This window comes from Colias croceus, chromosome 10, assembly GCF_905220415.1.
Source record: "Colias croceus chromosome 10, ilColCroc2.1".
NCBI classification, from domain to species: Eukaryota; Metazoa; Arthropoda; class Insecta; order Lepidoptera; family Pieridae; genus Colias; species Colias croceus.
The window spans coordinates 7474889-7494900 of NC_059546.1; the positions used below are offsets into that span (position 1 = coordinate 7474889).

The 20012-nt window shown below is 32.3% G+C and overlaps 1 protein-coding gene across 1 annotated transcript in view; it reads left to right on the top strand.

Moving 5' to 3' along the window:
• The window catches only part of LOC123694872 (cadherin-99C), a 155204-nt gene that overhangs the window by 19806 nt on the left and 115386 nt on the right, over window positions 1–20012 (top strand). The gene's annotated exons all lie outside the window — the stretch shown is intronic.

Here is a 20012-nt window from a genome sequence, read left to right on the forward strand (position 1 = left end):
GATAAAAGTTCTCAAAAACGATAGAATCATCAGTACTATGGGGTCGCGTCAGTCCACTGACGCGATATCTGACATAGGACTGATGCCAGCGGATTGATAAAAAGGGACTTAATATGAGATTACAGTCATAAATTATGTTTTTTTGCCATATTTCTAATATCAACAAACTATATTTTTACAAATCATAGTTAACCATGTATTAATGAAAATAAAAATCAGATTAACAATAAAATAACGACTCACCATAGGACTGAAATGTTGACTGGCGCAGCACGAATTTAGAGGACAAACACAACCCTAGCGCTGGTACAGTTATGACGGCCGTCAAAATATGGGATGCACAAGTAACTTCATTACCAACATTAGTATTTAGACAAGGATTTGACCTCGACTTGGTGATATTTAGCGAGAATTTCAAATTTAAAAAACACACAACGGACTGACCAATAAAAACGATGACAAACTTTATTTTTATTTTTTAAATAAAATGTTAAACATTTCGTTATGAAAGTTATACTATATAATACTATGCATATCAAAAATTGTCCTGAATTAGTAAGTTTTCTCAAATCAATGATAATGTTTATAAGATAGTCACTTGATTGTTGGTTTTCGGAGTTGTGACATGCCAAAGTACTGATTATTTAAGTATTAATTTTGTTTTTTTATCAATTTGTATTTTAAATAAAGAAGTGAAAGTGAGTGACCAAATAAAGGACGCTTTATTGTTTTAAAATAGATTGTTATTTGATTAATATATAATAAGACTTTGTATAAATTGGCTGGTGACATTGAGTTACCCCATTTTTGTATAATCACCCATATACATATTATGTATAATAACGTAGGTGTTTGGGCTTGTCTGCGAAAATTAATTTAGCATTCTCGTAAATTATACAATCACCATAATATTATACGTTGATAAACCGGAAATTTAGATTTCATGTTGGATCTTTACCGGGTCACTAGTCGTGAAACCAATCAATTTTTACGAGATTTTTATTTATCGACTTATTAAAGAACAGATGGGCAGATGTTAAGAAAAACATGTTATTTTAGTAATATTTTATATGCGTATGTTTATATCAATGGATGTTATGAGAATTTAAGGAGATTAATATTGTAATTTTTATAGACCTATAATAGTTAATCTGACAAGGAACAAGTATGTAATTTGTTATGTAAGTTAAGTCTCCTTTACAGAACTAATCTAAAAGCGAGATTTTTCATAGGCCACGTGATTATCAATACATATAATAAAATTGTAGAAAAGTGATGTCTGTACAATGAAAATATTAAAAAAAAACTTAGCAGGTGTTATTATTAAATCGATCCTGAACCCAAAACTGTAGTTAAAAAAATTTTTGTCTGTTTGTCTGTTTGTCGGTTTGTCTGTTTGTCTGTTTGTCTGTATGTTCGTGCACGCTAATCTCAGAAACGGCTTATCCGATTTAGATGCGGTTTTCACTAATATATAGTGGCAAGCTTCACTTAACATTTAGTGTTTATTTCATGTCAATCGGTTCATAAATAAAAAAGTTATGACCATTTAAGTAATCACGGCGAACATTTGCTAAGGCATTCTATACATGAATAACTTTATTACGCAAATTATACGCTTAAGTTATTCCTTGACATGTCCAGATGATCATATCGAAAGTACCGTGGGGGGGGGGGATTTAGCTGAGGGGGTAGTAGGGGGATCAAAGGACCTTTATTTAGATTTTTGCTCATAAGTCTAAAACCTGCACAAATAGCATTATGGTTACTTCTAGGTAAATTTTCTACATAAAATGTCTTTTAAATTATATCGTAGGTATTATATTTTTAACCCCCAACGCAAAAAGAGGGGTGTTACGTCCGCTATGTATGTTTGCGTGTCCGTCTGTGCAACCGTAGCTCGCTAACGGGTAAAACGAATTAGATGCATATATATAGTGTGTTACATTAGTTGTTCTTAGATATACCTACTTAGTGTATCAAAATCGGTTCATCCATTTATTATAATATATAGGGGTAAAAGTGGGAATGGAAAAAATGAATGTTGTCAGTTATACCCAAGTGATATATCAAATGAAAATAGACGACGACCTGTCAGAAACAATTAGTCAAATTTTATCAAAATCGGTTCATGTATTTATTTCATATAGGGGTAAAAGTAGGAATAAATAAATGAATTTTATCAAATATACTCAAGTGACGTATCTAATGAAAGACATGACGTGTAAAGTACAATAAGACATATTTTATCAAAATTGGTTCATCGATTTATTGGATATAGGTATAAAAGTGGGAATAAAAAAAAGAATTTTGTCAAATATATACCCAAGTGGCATATCAAATGAAAGGGCATGACATGACGTGAGAAGTATAATGAGGCATAGGTATCCATTTATTGGATTATAGCGGTAAAAGTGGGAATGAATAATCGAATGTGGTCAAATAATATACTCAAGCGGCATATCAATTGACGTCTGAATTACAATTAGTCATGTTTTATCAAAATCGGTTCATCTGTTTATTAAATATAGGGCACCTTAGGGGTGATATAGTGGGGATAAATAATCCAAATGGAGCACCAAACGAAAGGATATGATGTTTACATATAGGTACAATTAGACATGGTTTACATCAAAATCGGTTCTGCCATTTACTAGGGGTGAAAGGGAAAAGTTGAAAGTCTGTGAAAGTAGAAGGATATGGGAGCGGGAGGATAGCCATACCCTGGAAATTTTGAACTCTTTTGTACCTAAGTTTTTTAGCTCAGTTTAGTAATAAATTTACTAACAGTTATTTTGTGTTATTATTTATTTTATTTCTTAATTGTAAAATAATCTGTAAGTACTTATAATTTAGTTGTTTATGGTAGTACGTGTTTCAAGACGTGTTTACTCAATAATTGTGTATTAAGTAGTAACTACTATGCAGTCACTATTCCACGCGGACGAAGTCGCGGGCACAGCTAGTCTACATACTAAATTTTAATAGTATTACATAATATATCCTGAGAAAAATGAAGTACGAATATAATAGATGTATTCGCGTTCCTAAAGATATTTGAACTTCAGACGATAATTTTATGAACATTTATTGTAAGATTCAATTCAATGAAGTGAGAAGGAATGAATTAACGCGCGCATCGTTGTCAATTTCACAGCTCATTGGAATGAAACACTGCCTCGGGATGCCCTTTTAGAAAAGAAATAAATTAAATGCAGTGAATGGAGGTGTAAGATCAGATAAAATTGATTTAAGATACATCTAAAGTGACCGCCTTCTCGGTGCATCGCTATGAACTTATTAAGATCGGATTCAATATAAAGTTGGTTCTAACCGTAGGCGATATGGAAACGTCGAATTAGATTATGAGCTTATAATATGTTATTAGGGGATATTACTACTTCAAGGTATTTATGGGTCATGTCTCCTTTGTATGGCGGTTGCAAATAAGAGACTGGGAGGCAAGATATGTTCTTATCTATACGTATGCTGTATATTTGCATTCTCATGCATGCACTATGCATGTTACTACGACTGTAACTTATTATATAAAAATAGATTATTCTCTTTCTATAAGTACCAAATAAATAAAATTACATTAAATTTCTGATGAGATATTAGATCCAAGTTGATGATGACGCCACAGATCGGGAATACTCAGTCGATATATATCTACTTACTACTTTATACTTTGATTGTCTTAAGTAAAGTGCTATATCTATAATTAAAACATTATTTCTTCATTTTAATTAACTTCGTGCTAATTTTTCGTGTTCACAACAGTAGGTTTAGTAAGCTATGTTTCATAAAGCGGAACTCCGAGATGTACATTTGGAGCAAGTGAGATATTTTAGCTGCAAATACCTTCTGTTTCTTCTGAGCAATTTGCCTATCGACGCCGACACGTAATGCGGAAATTATTTCGCTGTTTCGTAGTTTCTGATCTTTATTGTTGTATAAGATACATTATATAACGATTTTCCATACTTGTCTATAACTTGCGTAGATTCAGCAGTTAAAGATAATCTTTCAATGGTCTATTAGTTACGTCACTGCTGTACTCTTACACTTTTTAACAATTCATTTTATAATATAATTATGTTATATATAAATGAATGATAAAAAAAGGATGTTAAAATTGCTTACAATGTATATTGCGAATGTATTTTACTTTGTGTCAGCAAAATGCATTCTTCAATTGCATTCACGAGAATCACGCCTCAGCTTATTCATATTTCATTTCATAATCAACAGCTCATATTCGAGTGTAACGCAATAAAATGTAAAACAAAAATCTCGTTACACTCCAGGTAACATTCCCGTGAACATTTTGACCGCGGCGTCTTTGAATAGCCAAGCGTGTCTATCCCCTTTCCCTTACACCGGCATGGTCCACGAATCTACCATTGTTTGTTGAACAAAACCAACACGTTTTAAGGATAGTTCACAGTCCTATTGCTTTTTTATTTGGAACTTTATTAACGTATAACTATATTTTATATGTATGGAGTGTGCGTAGGATTTGTTGATACAATTGTACTGTTGTGTTTTTATTGTAAAGATGTTCTGATATTTAACACTGTCATGTTCGGCTTGGAATGTAATTGTTATTCACCTGTATGATATAATACGTCCTCAGTAGGTATATTTCGTTTCATTATCAGTATTACAGATACCTAACACAGAAGGTTTAAATTACTCCGTAACTTTTTAATTGAGATGTCACCAAGCCAAACTTCGTAGAAATCTGGATTCTTATTTAATTTTATGGACGTGAGGGACGGATGTTTTTAAAAATAGACTACAAAAGCTCTCAAGTGCCGTCAAGATAGGCGTCAGGCCGAGTAATCGATCTGATAACGAGAACAGCTTAATCCCATTATAGCAGTATGTTTAGAAGCTGTTACAGTGTTCATTAAATGGGTACATTATCGCCTTTTTGATTGGCCAAAACGAGGTATAGGTACATGACTCTCTAATTTTATGTGCGCCCGGTAGGCTGTTGATAAAATATTGTTGTATAGTATAAAACAAAGTCGCTTTCTCAGTTCATATGTCCCTCTGTATGCTTAAATCTTTAAAACTACGATTTTGATGCGGTTTTTTTTAATAGATAAAGTGATTCAAGAGGAAGGTTTTAGTATATATAATTTATTAGGTTTTAGACAAAGCGGGCGAAGCCGCGGGCGGTAAGCTAGTTAACTTATAAGTCCTTCCTGGGGCCTTAGACAAACGTACGTAACGCCATGGAATAGAAACTGCTAACGCTAATTATTGTCATAAGCTCATGACATTTTGGTAATGGTTCGATCACACTACCAACGACGCAGACGACCACGAGCAAAGTTCCAATCTTGCCGAAATTTGTTCAAAATCAATATTAAAATCTCCCGTCATTCTGGTACTCAGGAATAAAAAAATTCGAGGTCAATTAATAAAAAGAAATAGGGTTTTTTGCGATTTTCGCTGAGACGGTAAGTTTATCATACAATCACCTGAACCAAAATTGTATATAATCTAATTATCTATAAAAAAGGTTCAATACATTTTTTTCTAGGAGCCACCGTTTCTATGAAAAACCTGTTTGTTTATCCATTGATCTCAAATTTTTTTTTTCCAAACACCAATACGACAGGAAATTCTTAAATTTCATTTTTAATTGTGTTTTGCACAATTTTATTTAATTGCGACTGGATGAAAATTTTGTTCGTGGTCGTCGTTGTCGTTGGTAGGGTGACCGAATCCTTATGCAAAACATCATACGCTTATGTCAATTTCTATCGATAGCGTATTCTATTCCTTGGCGTTTTGCCGTTTGGCTAAGGCCCCAGTACCCAGAGAAAATGGATTTAACATTATTTTCATATAACGATTGTCTAATTGCATTTTTCAAATACCTACACTTCTATCGAAAGTAAAATTGAAATATTGATTCAGATAAACTTGTTCAAATAGCACTCAAAAAAGTCAACTAACGCAAAAAATAAATGCGCAGATTTAATAGCGAAATAATATTTACTATAACGATCGAAATGTGAGATAAGATCGGTGTTACAATTAGACGTGACTTACGAAAGGCTGTAGCGATTATTTTTTTCATTCGGTTTTTGCAATCATAACCTTCACAAAAGTTGTCAAACAATAACTGTTATGTGGTTTTGTAATGCACGATTGGTTTACTCGGTTTTAGATATTATTGTTGTAGTCTTCGAGTGAAAGAGAGTTTTTAGATTTAAGTCTCATTTTTGTTGTAGGTAATCGTTTTTAAGATAAAGTTTTATAGGCTGACGCCGCTGTAAAGTAATAAATTTATTCTAAAAATCAGACATCAGTGAAAGTCCCGTCAAAATCAGTGCAGAAGTTACGAACATAGGCTGGTACAAACCTACTACATATGGACGGACAAAGTTGAAATTTTTTCGAATTTGTTTGTTTGTTGTTATGTTTATCACATTTGATTAAATCTTTAATATTATCTCTTTTATTTGCTTATATAAATGTTATGGTTCAATACGTTAAGGTGTACCTTTTCGACCGTTAAAGCAGTGAAAGTCCGTATAAAGATTTATTATAATCTTCGAATGATAACATGGCATATTAATTTATAGAATGTTTCAATAGGCTTTGTTGTTGCATTGTTTACAAATAGCTATAAACATGTTGGCTTTGGTAGTGATTACTATCGGATCACGTTGGAATGCAATAATTATTTCTTAGGCTTCGGCCGCGTTTTTAAAGAAAAACCCGTATAGTTACCGTTCCTGTGAGATTTTCGGTATAAAAAAGAAACTATGTCTTATTCTGGGTCTTCAGCTTTCACATACCAAATTTCATTGTAATCGGTTTAGTAGTATTTGCGTGACAGAGTAACAAACATCCATCCATCCTCATAAACTTTCGTATTTATAATATTAGTAGGCTGTAGGATGTATATTTGAAACGTGCACATTATCATCAACTTTCGCTGACACTGTGTGATGTTTGATGCGTTTAGTTTTTCCATCAGACAAGCACTTGTGAAGTGACCGACTTTCAGAATAACTTTATAATGACAGTGGGAATGTAAAACGCTTTCATTCAAGGCGGTTTCCTTGGTGCTAATATTTTTATTACCTACTGTTTTTACGCGTACAATAGTCCATTAACAAGTCATTGAAAAAATACTGCGTAAATGATCAAAAGATGATGTTGCGTGGTATGTTTATGTTTTTAATTAAGTTTCAAAGAAAAATAAGCCTTACTATTGACAACTTGTGAAATAAACTACGCGTGTCTATTGCATATAGATTTTGTACTATTCAAATATTGTCATACATATTAATTTCATTACGGAATGATATATTTGCTCAACCAACGATGAGCTTACGGTCCTCATATTTGAGTCAAGCCTAATGTTATATAACACGTACTTATGACATCATTTGAAATATTTTAGCTGCTTTCACGTCGCACCACGCCCTTGTGGGCGAAGTTAAGATTTAATACAAAAATAATTGTTTGATCCCTATCATTATTGTGGACTGTGGTCAATCTGGGATGGCTGCCGGCTATAGAGCAATGTAACAAAAAACCACAGATGGCTTTGTGGGCGTGGGAACTACGAGGTTTGCTTTCGATCTGCTTTATTAGGCTTAATGTCTCAATCCTTCTGTTTTTGATAACGTCTTTGATTGCGTATGTCCCAGTATTTCGTAACCATAAATAATAGTGTCAATCGTGGAGTAGTTATGGAAACATTTTCCTTATAACGTTCAGACGAGACGGCGACCTTTTCGTTTTATCGTGTTGAATGGATATTTTTCGTAGAATTTGCATAGAGGTAAATATTGAGGTTAAATATTAAAATGGCATAATTGATGCTAATTGCGTATTGCCATTAAGCAACTTTAAAGTTTGTTTTTAAATAAAACGTCTACTGATAATTTGCCACAATAGGCATATTTAAACCTTCTCGTAGATTTTCTATGACCCACTAGACACTTGGATTTTAGTGTACCTATTTGAAAGGAAACTGGTTCAAAAAATAAACTCAAACGTCCATCCATGTAAATGATATGCACTTTTTCCACATAATGCAGGTTTGATTCGCTGTCACCAGATACGCATGCGTCAATGATTCCGGATGTGGGCTGGTAATATCATACTTGGAAACCTGTTTCATTGCTTTGTCCTTATTGTAGGGATAGTCTACCTCATTAGCTATGTCCGACTGTTGAATGTTCCGAGAAGATGTCTCTAACGACCATTTTTATGTGGGGATTTTGGATGATAGCAGAATTCAGGATTTTTGCATGTTAAGGGTAACATTAACAGGATGACTTCGAAACGTAACTCAGTTAGTCAAAACTGAGGCTATAGATAATGTTATAGCACTGGTTTTCAGTAAACCGGGAAGGAAATGAGGTAGGCAATTTATCAGATAATTTCCTTGTAATAGTTTAGTGTTAAAATTATTTGTACATTAAATAGTATAATTTAGTAACAGTTTCAGTAAAATGTAGACGATAACTAGCCTATTGTTAGATATTGGGTTTCAACAGCGAAAATTGTTAATAAATCAATAGCCTTTTATTCTTCAGCCACGCCTCAGAACTAGTTCGTTTAATGAACATCGAACGGAATATCAAATTCTGTATATATTTCGAAAACTATAAATTATTGTAAGTCGATATTAATCTTTGTTCAATTTCAAAATAGATCGAAATCTTTGACTTCCAATTAAGTAAAATAGCATATTTCTCGTTTCTATTATTATGAGTACTGCATAGAGTAGAACATTCTCGGATGCGAACAGGATTCACATGGGTCATATTATAGAATCTCCCACGTTTGCATGCACGCAATTCTGTCCATCAATCTTGGAAACAATAGCCGCTCTGAACCGTTTTGTGCTTTCGCATTGCATCTTTTAAATTAAATGTGATGTTCTCTTGTCTTTGCTGATGTGATTTATCGGCTTTTGATTTCTAATGTTACGTAAGTAATGTGCCTATTAGAGAGCGACGAGTTTTAATAACATTAATTCATAGTAATGAAGCGCATATTACAGCTAAATTACGTGTGTAGTGTTAATACAATAATTTATACTCTATGGTAGAAAGTCACGAATTCATAATTTTGATCTTTGTAAAGGGTATTGCTTATAATTCACTAACTTTCAACTTATATAATTGATTCCGATTCCTGAGCAAGTTCTTACAGACAGTTGAATAAACATCAATTCGTTAAGCTAACAGTTAACATGGTGTTTTGTTTAAGTCTCCCACGAGTAACGGGTTGAGCGTTAATGGGTGGCAACGTGCGAAAATGTGCTGACGGATCTTGTATGTACATTCATGTTTAATGTCGTGAAACGCGTGCTTTACGGTGTTTATTGCTTTATTATTTGTGATTATTATACACGTGATGATGTTAGAGGTACGTGTGCTTTGGAGTAAATATTGTAATATCAAAACGTGCTTATATGCAATGACAAACTCAAGATGCATGTTATTTTTTTGTGAAGGCCATCGCGCTTTTCCGATGACTTCAAATTGTGATATGCATCTATATGCATATCACAATTTGAAGTCATCGGAAGCCATACCTATGTATGGGAAGATTTGCTTATTCGAGAAAAGGCGGATTTAAAATAAATTCATAAATCTGTAGTTGTAGGATAACATGAAATGTCTGAGGTAAGGACTTTAATACTTTTGATCACTGAAGAAATTGTTGGTCTCGTCAAGTCGCCAGGAAAAGCTTTTAATATATTCGCCCTATGCACAAATATGACTATAAATTTTCCATAAACTGATGTTTAGATCACTTATCTTGTACTTGATGAGTCGTAACATTTCGCAATCAAACTGTATGTGCACAGGTCATCCGTGACTGTAACTATTTAATATTATTACCAAGTATTATGTGGTATTATCGAGTATTGCACAGTTTAATGACGAGCTGAAAGTACGTGTTACGTTTTTCGTAATTTATCATTTCTTGCAGTAATACTTTTAAGTTGTAACTCGTTTATTGCGACTCTAACTGCGGATTTTTTTTTATTTAAAACGATATTATGATGTTACGTGTAACCAGAATAATATTATGTATTATGTGTATGTGATATGTACTTTAATCACTACATAGTATAAAACAAAGACGCTTTCTCTGTCCCTATGTCCCTTTGTATGCTTAAATCTTTAAAACTACGCAACAGATTTTGATACGGTTTTTTCAATAGATAGAGTGATTCCAGAGGAAGGTTTTAGTATATAATTTATTAGTTAACGATTTCATAGATATTATAGAAGAAAAGATTTTCTTGTTCATCCGAGACATCACTACTTAAATATATTTTTTCATTGTTGTATATGATGTGTCAATCAATTCATAGATTCGTTGAGGAAATAATTTGTAAAGTAACTCGATAATTTTGTTAAAAGGTAACCTTTAAATTGGTCGCTTTTGTTCGCAGGTTTCAAACGTCAGATACTTAAATTGCATTGTTAAACTTGGTAGTTCATTATCGACATTCAATTAAATTCCGTTAAAATGATACAAGGTTATTATGACATTTAAAGAAACTTGAAATAAATGAAGCTTTACACTTCTACATAGAATATTATGGAATTATGTAAAGCCAATAAATAGTCCGGTTATTAATTTACAATTTTGTCATCATGATGTCGCACTTCGTCTTAAAGTTCTCTTTTCTTCTTAAATAGGTTTTATTTTGTCGCTAACAGTTGCCGATGTAGGAATATTACCTAATTTTAAATTATAAATAATTTTAAATTCTATGATAGAATACGATATACCGGAGTATAGATTTTCAATGTTTAATTATTGTCTTTTTACTAAACAGTCGGAGCATTTTGTCCACCGCTTCCTATATAGATTTATTATACTCTTACTTATATTATTATACCTCTGAAAGTATTGGTTTTGTCCCTAGTTTTGCATGTTCGCCGCTATCACAGCACGTTGATCCAAGATTATACCACGCTGCCACTTTACCTCTATTCTGCGCCAATACGATTGAGGTTGACGTCAGTAATCTGATTCCCTTGCGGCTGGCATGCCATTGCTTCCGCCTTCGCTGCGCAAATAACGCGATCTTTTGTTTGTAAGAGCTGGTGTGATTCGAACACTCTCTGCTTTCTGCGATCCTGGTACTTTATTGGAACACCTACGCAAAGGTTCATCTTTTATTATTTACTTCGGTAAATAATTGAAAATTTTACGGTTCATATTTAACTTTTATTTAAGTTTGTGTTGAGTATTCGTTTTAAATGTTGTATTTCTAGTTATGGTTGATATTTTTCTTATGTGTTTTCGCTTTGTTGTTATTTATGCAAACATCCCCATGTATTAAAAAGGCATCCTTAAAATGACACAGAAAATAAATGACGAAATTATATTGAATCTGAATTCAATAAATCTCAACAAACTTTATCATCCGTAAGGTTTTTGTAAAATAAACTACATACACAAATATCATATTGGCTCCCATTAAAGTTTCCAAGTTACATATTTTATAGGGCCGAGCATTGGCGCTACAAGAATGTTCCCTTATCGACGAAGTACCGTTGAGGTACAATAATCGTATTTATGATATTATTAAGTAGCCTGGCTATCGGGATTTCGAGCGTTAAAGTTCATAGCAATATTGCTTACAAGAAGTTTAAATTATGTAAAGATTCGAACGAGTTATCTTTGGGTCATGAGTCATTTGATCAAACTTGATTTAATATTGTGCTTAATACTTGTATAATCTGTATTACATGAGCATGTTCGTAAATCAGAGCGTAATTGTAAGTGCTTTTCTATATGAGTGACATTTTTTTTAAAGTTTCGGTTGTCAGTAATCAGTGCCATGATACAATCGAAGTAAATTACTGTTATAGTACCTACATATACCTTTACGCAAACAAAGCAAATAATCATATACATAAATTATACGGACAATAATAATATCCATTTAAATATTCGCCTTGCAATTTCACGTATTCTAACGATACTATTGTAAACATTTCTTATGATTATTATGAATTAATTATTTAATGTCTGAATGGTATGCGCTTAATGCATAGATAGCAATAATTTATAATACGATTTATATAACCTTTGTTTATTGTTTCAGGTAAGTTTATGATCGGTGTTCGAATATACTCTATAACCTTGAATATATTATGCGAAGTTCACGAAAATGCTTTAGGGTAAGTGAAAATGATTACTCATTGGATTTAGTTGTTATATTTATTTCTAACATATCCGCTCCAATTTTGTTAACATATTCTTTACTTACAAATTACAAATTCAATTAGTAATAAGCCTAAATATTATCGCGTTGTTAGATTTAGGTTAATCATGATTTAGATCTGACTGTAAATATCTGTATTGCTTTACAGGTATCTAAACAAATATTTTCCAATATTTGTTCAGTATCTGTATTGTATAGGAAAATCGGTTTCAGGTGTTTATGTCCCGTTTATAGCATTATTATTTATAGGCCATAATGCTGAACAGCGTCGGCTACGCAACATGAAATAGCGATAAATCTGCCACTATTACGTATTCGTGACATGACGAGCCAATGTTTGGAGTTTGTATTGGGTCAATCAACGGTTTTTGTGTTTGGTTTGTAGGAAACTTAACCAAAATTTATATCCTTTCTTTTCGTATGAGTTCAGTGTGAGAAAGCGTAGTAGACATATAAACAGGCATGCATGCATGCATGCAGACTCTTAATACATAATATAATAAGTATTATGTAATTAAAATTTAGTAACAAAAAAATCAATAAAGTCTGTAATTGCTATTAGGAGCAACATTACTTAAGCTCTTACCACGGTTATGTCTTGCAAGTTTTACTGACACATTTTTCAATAGATATTAAAAATATCTATATGAATTCTAACTTGTTCTTGATGCAATAGATGACTTTGTTTATAACGCTGGTGACTGCAATGTTCATCTACTTATAAGAATACCTAGAAGAAACCTATCTATATTATCGATCGCGTATTGCATGTAAATTCACATACTGGCATTGGACTTGAACACTATGAAATGTAAGATAATCCCGATTAATACCCACTGCATGCGCCGCATCTTCTTACCATGTGCGTCACGCGTGCCTCCATGCGATAACATCGTTATGACACTTGCATCCCCGCTATTGAAGTTTTTATTAGTTAATAAATAGAACCGTAAAATATAATTGCTTCCTTGTAAGCGCTAATTGAGTTTTAAGGAATTTACTGCTGGTGTTTTATGCGTTCAATACACCTAGCAAATTAATCTTCCTTCTTCATCATGTTGTGTGAAATTATAGGCGAGAACAATTTGTTGTAATCTATATTATAATATTATAAAGCTGAAGAGTTTGTTTGTTTGTTTGTTTGAACGCGCTAATCTCGGGAACTCCTGGTACGATTTGAAAAATTCTTTCGGTGTTAGATAGCCCATTTATCGAGGAAGGTTATAGGCTATATATCATCACGCTACAACCAACAGGGGTGCAGCCACGGGGGTGAAACCGCGCGGAGCACCTAGTAACTTATAATATTTATCTGCCGTGCCGCTTTTTGTCCTGCTAAGCTCACGGATTTTCAACAAGAAATGTGAATACATTTTACGCATACCTGAGACTTAACGGGGCTCTAATGTGTCATCACCATTCACTGAGAGTATCTTCTTATGTCATTTCTTTTTCCTCCTGTTAAACACTAAAGGTGTGCTTTTATGCTTCCATATAAATACAGTTTTGCTTCGCTTTTGAATACAATGAACAGTTTGTATATTATAAATCTTTTTCCTCTTCCTAGTGGGGATTTTTTTAATCATGATTTATTTTTCACAAATATAAAAGTATATTAGTTATTTTTAAACAGACACATTATTTTGATAATTGGAAGTAAACGTAGTCCTATGGCCACTAGCTATAATGGCAATCATAACTTTTTCTATATTACACTCCCACATTACCACCGGCACTTCCTGCCTTCCATACACAAAAACATTTAATGAATTGTCCATACCGGACGCAATATCCTACCAAGTTCTGCTAGATGCTATCGAAAGACACATTAAATTCCTCGCAATCTCCCAATGTTTGCTATCAACGTATCCTCCGGGCTAATGAGCCATAGACTGAAGGAAGTCTAAGTAATGAGAGCTATTACTACAGGTGTGCATGAAATAACGAATCTCGTATGAGATCTATGCAGATCACATGCAATGCAGGAAATACACGTACCTTTATCTAATTAGTAACGGTATTCAGGTTGAATTCTCCAATAGATTGTCAAGGATTGCAGATGGCTGATTATGTAAGGATGGTGAAATTATTGAGCGTACGGAGTGTCTATTAATTAGAAATGAAGGGACAATCAAACAATTCTGAATTCATAGTAGAATGCATAGTGGGTAGATATTAAAGCACATTACATTATAATTATCGGGATTTTTAAATATAAGCTAATAACAAAAGGCGATTAAATTTAAGTAGGTAGCATGTAATCTAATAATCATTTCTTTAAGATAATATTGTTCAAGGGTTTTAAAACCTTTTAACATACGAGATTATTTCATCCGCCTCTATAAGGAATTGAAAATCTTTTAAGTAGCTTAAATTTAGCCAATTAATAACCGTATAAACATAGGCCGTTATAAACAAAAGTTCAGGTAGTCATCGCATAGCACGCGCTTCTAAACAGCTATAAAAAATGCCAAAATTAACAGTGTTCCATACAATTGAAGTTTTTCCGGGTCAGTGCCCATGAACCCCACTTCCTCTATATTATGTAGTTCAGTGGTATGCGGTTATCTGGTGCATAAATGTTTTTGGATTTGTAAACACGCTCGGAGGATGTTAACAGCTGTATGGTTGTGTCGTGTTTGAGATTGGGACAATGGCTTTAGTTTGTTTATGAGTTAGTTCTATATGATAGACTTATATGGTAGATTGGTATGTTCGATAACTTGAGAAGATAGTGGCTTATTATTATACATAGATTGTTTTATTATTATAGAACTCATAAGAAAATAGAGTAAATGAAATTAATTGGGTAAGTAAGTACAACTAAATTATGATGATAAATGTCTAGAGTTGCAGTAAAAATATTTGTTTTACATATTCTGTGTCTTGATTAGTTAGAACAGTTTCTTTATTATCCAAATTCATAAATGTCTTTCTGCATTTTTATGTAATATTAATGCTGATCATTGAATTTCAAAGCCATGTTAAAAAATATAATACAGCATTCCTCGTGTACAATCATAAAAAAATCAATAGACTCTTGCTAACTTAAAATACACGAGACACCAATTTATTAAAGAAATAAATATCATAACATCTGTCAGCCAGGACTATAAAATCATATCAATTATTTATTGTATTTACGAGCCATAGTTATGTCCGCAATAAATTCCTTGTATCAACGAACTACAGGATTGAATTTCTAATACAGTAATTGTGTTTTTATTCAGCTAGATGCAATTAATTGGAACAGATGTTAACTAGCGGATGCTGATGGTGTTAACAAGAACTCGTTCAGAAAGTAACGTTTTACCATAGAGATACATTTCCTTAAATTGTATTGATTAACTTTTGTATAGTCTGAGAGTTGTAGTTCAACTTACCAATAAAAAACTCACTAATTCTTGGCTTTAGGATGCTTTAGGTCTCGTATGTAATATGGTAAATATTAATTGGATAAATAAATGAATTATTTAGAATACATATATGGTTTCTTATATCCGGGTATGATGCGTTTGTACGATGATATCATTCCCAGAAATAAATTATGCAATTATTAAAATGAATTATACCAAATGCGAAATTTACAAAATTAAAATATTATGTACCTAATTTTTATAAGTTTGAATGATTAATTACTTAAAATTATATTCATTCGGATTAGAATTATTTAAGAATAACTCATAAGTCAAAGCTTTTCATTGCTTGAATGCAAGTTCTGACCGAACTTATTGAACTTAGCTTTATAATATGTTATTGAGAAAGAGATAATAGGATCTCTGTGAAGTATTATAAGAATTGCATATTTACCTTACACATTTTACATTATACATTTATGCAATAGGTAATAGACGTAATACTTTAAGTGAACTATTTAAGCTTTTATGAGAAAAATCTTTATTTTATTTTATCTTTCTTGAAACATAATATGTGTTATCAGTTTTAATTAAATGTCACAAAAACAAACAAATGCTTTATGACAGTTTAATACAGGTTCAGTAGTTATCAGTTTAAACTTATCACACACAAGTCGATATTAACGCGAATAGAAAGTAAGTCCTACTTCTTTACCACGTTGATATACGAGGTTAAAATCTAGCTTAGCCCATATGTTAGACGAATTTATATCCTTATGTATATAGATATAGAATACAAATTCAAATGTATCTAGTGATGTTTATCAGACTTTTATATTTATTTGCTGATAAATATCAGTGGTTAATACAAATAAGAGATCGTTATGCGAAGACTATTTCAGCATAATTTTTTTTATGTTGGATATTTCATTACTCATAATTGTTGTTCAACAGTTCTAAGTGTGGACAATTATTGTAATAAAAGATTTTTTAGAAGAAGATATTATTCCTTTCACCTTCTCAACAATGAAAGCAATCGAGTAAAACTAATTTATTATTTGTAGTAGTTTGCTACTGTTATCTTTAATTATCTTTGATTTTGAAAGTTCGTCGCTTAGATGAGGTAGGTATTTAGTAAGTAATTTATTTTCACAAATCTTACTTAGGCACTGTAACGACTAAAAGCTGCTTCGTAGTAGGTGTAACAAGCCTGTTTTATAAGAGATATAAATCTATACGAATATGTTTATTTGTTTGCTTGAAAGCGCTAATCTCAGGAACTACTAGTACGATTTGAAAAATTTTTTCGGTGTTAGGAGGCCCATTTATTGAGGAAGACTATTAACTTATCTAATAATATAATATATTTGTTATAATATATTTGTATTTGTAACGTAACAGTTCGAACATTTCCGCATAATGTAGTGTTTTGCAATAAATGCGATTTGTCGTAATTTCCACACATACGACATTACCAATAATTGAAACCGCTCGTTCATTTGTTTCGCTACTTAACTTTTATTGTCTTAAATAACACGCTTTATACAAATTGGCAGGGTATTGAAGGTTCGCGTACACGTAAATTATTTTGTTCAGACATCCTCTTGTACCTCTATGTGAGTGCAGAGAACTTCGACATTTATGTGAATTATAAGGAATATACAATTAAATGATGTAGTGAAATATACATTTTGCTATAAAGACATACAATTCAGTCAGGATGTGTATGGTAGGTTTCAAAAAAAGAACGAATAAGCTCGTGAAGCTTTTTTTATAATTCAACGCCAGATGATAACTAGTGCGAATTTTTCACTTTTTTATTGAGGACTTTCATATCTAGAGATTCGGTCATTTATCTAAGCTATTTAAGATCTGTTGAGAACGATGGCAGTATTAAATGTTGACTGAAAAAAAATCTAATGCACAATTACTGTCTGTGAAAATAAATTTACTAGCCGGTAATAAATATAATCTGTTAGCTGATAATGAAAGTAGGGAGTATTTAGTTTGACAGCTGGGCGGCCATCTTGAATTTAGTGTCAAAGTTCACGTCGGTTTCACCAGCATGAGGTTGGCGATGGCTAGATCGTAAGATGTTCCGAAGTTATGGAATACGTAATGACATGTTTTGCAAGCCGATAATGAGATGGGAAGTTGAATGGTTGTCATGTAAACAAGAATTAATATATACTCATTTACATGTATTTGAAGTTAGCTGTGACTTGTACTTTCGTACGTGTTGGAGAAAATTGTGTTGTAATAAATAACAGCGTTTGCACAACTATTATGCTGGTTACGTTCGTGATTGTAACCGATCTGTTATTTCAATTTTTGTTTTGGTATTGTGTGTAATTGAAACTAATAGTTGTGGTATTTTGACCTGATTTACTTTTAGAAAAATGGCAATCATCTTTGATCGTTTTAATGGTGATGCAATCTTACTTTAAACTAACTTCAGTGAGTGAAAGATTAACTCACTGAAAATTAACGACACTATAACTATCTACTTGCTAGTCTATACGTTTTTATGTCTCATGCATCACGATCGAACCGTTTCATCTTAGTTATGCGAAAACAGTTTGATTTATTGAATTTATTACACCAAGATTTAGTTTAGACGAATACTTTCGTTCGTGTTCTATAGCTATACCTCAGATCGGCAATTATCCCAATATTTCAACAGACCCACGTTCAAAATTGTCACGAGTTATAGCGTTTCTAATAAGTCTGAGCTTTGTTAAATTTCTGCGACAGCTTTAATGATTGTTGCCTAGTTTTAAACGGTCCGGCTTTTGAAGGATAAACTTTAGAAAGTTTTCAGACATCCAGTAAAGCGAATATTCATTAAATCTTAACTAGAATTGTAGGTGATAATGGATTACTTTCGACTATTGTATTGATGTTTCTAAAGTGAAGATACTTCGTGAAATTGTAAGAATATTATTATGTATATAGTATTATATTATGTATTTCGATTATAAATTATGAACGTTATTGTATTTTAGTTTTAAATGATAGTGTGTGCATATCCATACATTCTTAAATCTCCAGATATTAAATACTTCAATTGAATGCAAAGCATAAAATACAATATATAATTGAATCCACTATTCTACAGCATATAGGCGTCGAGAATTTAGATGACAAACAAAATATGATCTTCATATCATACAAATCTGTATTGCTACCAAGCGGAAACCCGGTACATTAGTTAGTATTGATAAGTTAGCGGTTAGCTCCTGCGCAGGCGATACAAGAACAAATTGTTAACGACAGACATAGCTTAGCTATAAGATTGTATTGCTGTATATTAAAGGGGACGATAAATAAAAGCCTATCTTCCGTACGATTTCAATGACTATTTTCACATTGATTTTATCTGTTGAATTTTCTAGGCTCTGGTAGTGTAGATCTTTTCCTTGTTTTCGTCTTTTTTGCTTGAGTATTGAGCAATATTTTTAAAGTTGATTTCTATCACAGAAGATGCTGATTCTTACTACGACTTCAGTTACCCTAAAGAAATAGTTACGCTATGAATGATACATAAAAATTTACAAAAATGTATTTTGCGTGTATTGTATGTTACCTAAGCGATAAAATCAAGAAACTACAGAGCTTTAAACACTCGAAACGTTTGCAATAAAATTATCATTATTTATGTACTTAGTATTAGAAAGTCAGTATTGAACAAAGACAAGCATGTACTGTGTAGCCACTTTCTTGCCCCATCTATTCCTAACACAGTACATAGATAACTAGTTTTGAGATATTACTGAGTCTTAACATAGTATAAAGAGAACAAGTAGGCCGACTCCCAGCGTTTAGGAGCGTGAGGGTTGAAACTCGTGAGGGTTGTCACTTGTCACGTTAATTTTTTTAAAGAATCGAAGATAACTTACTTGTTCTCTTTATACTATGGTCTTAACCTTAGTATTATAAATGAATCAATGATTATACAATTACAATATCGTTTATCTTTAAATGGTCACCGTGCGGTGGATTCATTAATAGTAATGATTATGTTGAGCGCTTATTTATTTAAGGAGTCTATGCTCTGTGGAAATTATCGAATTATGGTAATATAATTGTGAATAATTATCATGGGAAATTAGTGAGTCGCTTTCCTTTTATGTAACCAACAGGTGTTAATGTAATAGATGTATTATTAATTTTCGAGTTGAAAGAAACATTTATGGTAATTTATTCTTATACAATTTATTACTTTATCTTCGATCATCTTCATCTTCATCAGTAAATTAAGTTCTAAGTTTTTGTGCCTGAAGAATATTTTTTTTCGCAGATTCTTTATATTTTGTACCTTCCTTTTTAAGTTAAATTTCAATACATTGCTTCTTCTATTAGCCTTGTTATCACATTAATTATAAAAACCTTCCTTAGATGTAAATGGCAAT